The following is a 5,914-nucleotide window of genomic DNA, read 5'->3' on the forward strand; positions in this document are numbered from 1 at the left end:
CAGCCAGCCCAGCCCAAAAGGAAGTTGCGCGGCTGCCCCCGGAAGGCCCTGAACCCAGATGGTGCCACAGCCAACCGCTCCCACTGACACCGCACCCCCCAGCTGACATCCCGGAGCCACAGCACTCTCCAGCGTCCCAGCAGATACCTACTTTAATCAGACGTTACCTACGTTTTGCGGGGGGAGTATTGTAAAGTCCCCGCTCAACAGGTTTCTACAGTGAACTTCCCGTTTTCTACAGTGCCTTTCCCAAGAACTTAGGTCATGCTAAATAGCCATATTTTATCTATCTAAAATTGTATCTGTTACTTATTTATTTGTGCCTGTTTACGTTGTACATGTGTCAGAACATTATTGTGTCCATTCCTGTAATTTTACTTTCACATGTTATTTGTATTTATCTGTCCTGTTTCGCATTAAGAACAATTGACCTGGTTCACCTGTATCCTATTGTATGCCTTTGTATGACGTCCACATGCTGCTTTATAAGCTGCCTGCTCTCTCAATAAAATAGCAGTACATGTCCTCCTGCTCTCTTCTTTAGTACCTCTCACAATCATACCTGCTGCTGCTCCAAAACTGACTCCCAGGTATGCATACCTGCTGCTGCTACCCAACTGCTGACTCCTCACTGCTATGAACCTGACTGTCGAAGTCACCAAGACAGACGTCAACTCCTCCCACAAAGAAAAAACAACTTACAAGTAAGGAGGCAACAACCCACCAAGAGAACAATCAACAAATGATTGTCCCATCAAAAACAACCACTAAACCACACAACTTATGAAAATTTATCATGCCCTTATTCATATCCAGTTCAATATTATTGATTTGTACATTATTTTTTACAAGTTTTAAGTTTGATTTTTATTTGATTTGAACTTATGAAAATATCAACTTTCATTCATCTCCAGTTCAATAACCTTGTAAATGTTGTAAATGTTAGAGAATGGTTTGTAGTTAAGGAAGTTGTTACCCAGAAATTACTGTGTTCAACATTTCAGGATAAAGTATTGTTACTGAAATAACTTATTGCTTTTAGGAAAGTTCAGTACATACAAATATAAAAATTTTACAGTATTATATTATGAAAATATACATATATACAATTTATTATTGTTAACAATAATACAAAGAACAAAAACTGGGACCAAAATACACTTTAGTACGAATCACAGACAAAAGGTACAACAAGAATTGAAAACAAAAACAAAAAAAGGGCACCACAATACACTAGGTTAGGTTAAGGAGTACTAGAATGAGCCAGCGTTGTAGGAACGGTTTTTTTTGGAACTCCCACTAGAGGGAAGTATTTTCTCAAAGAAACTGTCACTGGTGCCTTGGCTTATATTGGGCAGTGTCAGAGGCGATCGTAGTGTCATGGCTAAGGGTGTAGACGACCCACCCCCAGGAATACTGCCTCCCCAAGAAGACAGCCGCTGAAGTTGAGCTGCTTGCTGCGGCATTAGGCGGTAAAGTTGTTCGGGTTGCGGCACGAAGGATGTTAAAGCAAAAGGAGGCTGATGCGGTGCGAAGGATGTTGAAGCAACAGGAGGCTGATGAGGCATGAAGGATGTTGAAGCAACAAGAGGCTGATGAGGTGTGAAGGATGTTGAAGCAACAGGAGGCTGAGGCACAAACGATGTTGAAGCAACAGGAGGCTGAGAGGCAAAGGATGTTGAAGCAACAGGAGGCTGAGGCACGAAGGATGTTGAAGCAACAGGAGGCTGAGGTGCAGAGGATGTTGAGGCAACAGGCGGCTGAGGAGGGGAAAGATGTGGGTGACCGTGAGTCTTGTTCCATTTCCAAAAACGAACGTCTCGTGTATGGGAACAGTTCAAAACTCGCTTTGAATTTCCTTTTCCTTCTGCCACCACCTTCTTCATCCTCTCAACAAAGCAAATGTAGGAGTATAAGAATCGGTCAACCTTGGAGAAATCCTTCCCAATCTTCTTTAGGAAGAGATTCCATTGGGCCTCTCTGAAAGCTGGCTGAAAGTGCTCCAACAGTGCCCTCTTGGCCACTTCAGCGTTTTCAGTCACCTAGAAAAATAAAAAGAAATATTGTTAGTAAATACACAAAAGTAATATATTTCATTGCAGAAACGAAGAACAGGAAAAAACCAGACAATAAAAAATGTCTATATAGTTAATGTTATGAAACTCAAACATTAATCAAAAGTTCATGTTTGTTATATGTTTCAAGACTGAAACCCTATCAAGGACACACTCGTCACCCTCCTGCTCACCAAACTTCTTCTTCGTAGGCCTCCTTTCCTCGATGGCGGGGATGATACTCACTTCGTCATCATCTCCACCAGCAACAACCTGTATGTCAGGGGCATCAGGAAGGGCAGCAGCAGCGGACTGTAGAGAAAGAAAAATGAAATGTATTAAAAATTTTGGAAACAATATGCAGTAGAGCCCCGGTCCTCGACGCTAATCCGTTCCAGAAGAAGTGTTGAGATTCAATATAATGGAATTCTGAATCAATTTCTCCCATAAGAAATAACTGAAAATGGATTAATCCATTCCTGACCACCAGTCATTACCCCAACCTTGCCTTTTTACATAAAACATTACACAAATTACAATTAAATAAGTTCAGAGTTAAATAATTTACTGTATTAGAAGCACTTTTTACATTTTTAAGTGCATACTGTATCAAAAAATTTGGCCTACGACCAATGCAGCCATATTATCGATGGTAGACCAAGTGCCCTAGGCTAGGCTAGGTAGCCTATAGGCACTACCAGAATGTACTGTAATGGGTACGCACAAAAACTGTTGTTAATAATAATAACATTGAAAAACAAGCCTGTACTTCTCCAAACAACAGCAGCAGCATGTGTGGGCTTTAAACACTTTTAAATATGCGTGGAAAGAATGCCACCAACAATGCCAACTAGCAGCTGCTGACCAAAACACTTTTGTTTACAAACATCATATGATTCACTGGATCGGATTCCGGTTTGTTGTTTGAGCTCCGACGCAAAATTTACTCAACATTTTGCGTCGAAATCCGATTATGTCGAGTTCTGGTAAGGTCGAGGACTGGGGTTCTACTATATATGAAACATGAAAACCTTTGTACTGTGATATTTAATAATCAGGAACAAATAACATATGAAACCAATACAGGGCAGAACAATTACCTCTTTCAATCCAAGGGTCTTAGCTTTTTCTGACGGACAATGTGTTTTCCAAAGAAGCTGAATGTCGTCAGGATCCACCTCTCCTTGTCCATGAGGTCCCTCACTGCTGCCTGGCCACTCTTTATCTTCGTCAACTGCCCATAACCCATTCTTACAGACTTCAGCCACATGTTGAGCTGAGCTGCGGTCAATGGCGGGTTGAGGGACTTGGCCTTGTCTGCCTAGAGGTACGTCTTCTCCAGCATGTTTTTGAAGTCCGTAAGGCCCTTATCATACAGGAAAGGGTGCTCCTGCAGCCATTCCCCCAACATCCTCTCAGTTTCGTCGCATAAGAAAATGCATGGCGTTTTCTTCCAGTGAGGCTGCTCGCTGCCCTCAACATCTATCGTCGACTCCTCGTCATCACCAAGGACTTCCGAACCACCAACTTCCGTGGACAGGGCTCCTCCTCGAAGACTTGCACTGAGGAGTCATCTTTGGTACATGGTGCAGAAGAGGTGCATGGAGAGACGGCCTGTGAGGTGTCCTTAGACAGAACAATCTTCACCTTCACGATGATCCAGGTCATGGTGAATGCTAAGCAGCACAGGTAACGTGTACAGATCAGAGGTGATGAAAGACGAGTGAGAATGGAGATCATGGGATGCTTCCTTTTATGCCTGCAAAGCCCGTGGATCAGTCAGATTACTGCACATCCCCACTGCAAGCTGTGTTGCCAAAGGCATCTGTTGTACTGGATGGGGCATGTCGACATTGCTAGTCACGTTTGATGTAATCCAATGCTGATACCATCTCATCAGTCATGATGACATTACGACACAGTTACTTTATGCAGCATGACATGGCAACTTTTAACAGTTGTCGTGGCTCGACCATGTAGGTGCTGTGCAGCCTTGCGCATAAACCATCAATTGGCAGACGTCGCCAAACTCGGAAATGTGGTTACGAATCATGCCGACTGATGCTGATTTGGTCATACTTAGAGGGTAACAGCATCGTAATGAGCAAAAAACGATGATCACGGTCTTGAATCGACAATGTGTGACACGGGCTTTAGACTTTCTACAGTACTGTGCCCGGAACAACACTGTCCCCAATTTTATCAAATTTAAACTTTATAAATCATCCTTGTACTCTTCTAAATTCTACCAAGATACTACCAAAAATCTTCTTGATATGGAAATCAAATGTAAATATACAGCAATTGACATGTACAGCTCTCTTATGAACAATCACCGCAACAATCTTTTTAATTCACTATCTTTTGTTGAAAAAAACATTACTAAAAGTCTACAGGAATTTATCTCACATATACTGGAACGTCATAACAGAAAACTTGTTAGCTTGGGAATTAGTCTTAAAATTTCATAATAATTTAACCATTTAATTTTTTCCATCAGTAAAGAGAGTTCTGATCTCTGGGTTTGGAAATTCTGCTTGCCTAATTATAAACCTAATTTTACAACATTCTTTTTGCCACTTGAATGATATTCCACCGCCTAAGCACTCCCCTTCCAGGCTGATCTGGTGAGTCTACAAAACGATTATAAACTTTCACAGCAAGAAAATCAAAACCAGATGGACCCCTTTTTTCCCTGAAGCAGATTTTGACTTCTTAAAACAACTGGAAAAAAACGAAGACATCCTTCTTACCTTATGGAGGAATGAGGTTATTGCATTTGACGACGTCTTGTGTGTGTGAGAGAGAGAGAAAACAACGAACAACGACGTCTTGTGTGTGAGAGAGAGAGAGAGAGAGTAGAAAGAACAACTGGTGAATGATATCGTTAGACAGTGTAGTTTTCTTTTGTTTACGTTTTGATGTCTGTGAGGTGTCGTGTTTCGTTTTTTTTAAGAGTACTGTGATCCCTGGACAGAGAATTATTGCAAAAGACGGTTTTCCAGTAGTTGATCGGAGTTTGGTTCAGTTTGTGTGATTTGGTGTTTGGAGGCTTTGTGGTTGGAGTGTTTGTACTTTGGGCGTGTTTCGGGTTTTGGGCTGTTTTGGTTGCGTGATCGGTGTCGTGTAATAGCCTGGTTGTATTTTTTTCGGTGTCGTGTAATAGCCTGGTTGTATTTTTTTCAGCTGTATTCCTAGTGAGGTGAGTTTGAATCTTCGTGGTTGAGTCTTTTTGAGTCTTGTTTTGGGTCGTGGTTGGTTTGTTTTTTCTTGGTTGTGGACTGTTGTTGGCCTGAGCGTTGGCATCATGGGTTGTGGTGACTCCGTGACCTCCTCCTGCTTTGGCAAAGTTCCCATCCGAATTCGTAGGCCTAGCCTAGTTCGAGGTGAGTGTGTGTTGTTTTGTTAGTGTGAGTGTGTGGTTGTAAGGTGTCAAAGAAACGAGCAGGTAAAGGTTACTGCTGATTTATTACAGATCCAGGCGGTTATATTATGGCGACTGACGCCGGGCCGTGAGAGACAATGGAATTGACTGTGACCTGAGGTCGAAACAATAAACAATAATATGCAGTGAACGAGTACGAATTACAATACAAAACATACAGAGACACAATATAGATACAGTCTTGATGCCTGTGAATGAAGAAACATGTGATACACAATGTGACATTCGTATAAATACCATAAAGTAAAAATGATTAAAATGCGTGACCTGGCACGTTTTGGCGTGACTAATTTAGCTTGAAGAAAACGGGAAGTCACCAAAGAAAAACAAGCTCAGCGGAGACTTCTTGCCAATGGCGCCGCCGTATCCTGGCGCCGAATGGTGACTTAAAATACCCCCCCAAAGACGAGGGACG

The 5,914-nt window shown here is 42.1% G+C and overlaps 1 long non-coding RNA gene across 1 annotated transcript; it reads right to left on the reverse strand.

The window, feature by feature from the left end:
* Positions 1-1,133: 1,133 nt before the first annotated feature.
* On the reverse strand, positions 1,134-4,913 carry LOC136836314 (uncharacterized). Its single transcript, XR_010852368.1, has 3 exons — positions 4,808-4,913; positions 2,249-2,366; positions 1,134-2,042 (listed from the first exon to the last, which is right to left on the reverse strand). It is a non-coding gene; the product is annotated as an uncharacterized lncRNA (long non-coding RNA).
* Between the last annotated feature and the right edge of the window lie 1,001 nt (positions 4,914-5,914).

The sequence above is a fragment of the Macrobrachium rosenbergii genome, chromosome 56 (assembly GCF_040412425.1).
Source record: "Macrobrachium rosenbergii isolate ZJJX-2024 chromosome 56, ASM4041242v1, whole genome shotgun sequence".
Classification (NCBI taxonomy): Eukaryota; Metazoa; Arthropoda; class Malacostraca; order Decapoda; family Palaemonidae; genus Macrobrachium; species Macrobrachium rosenbergii.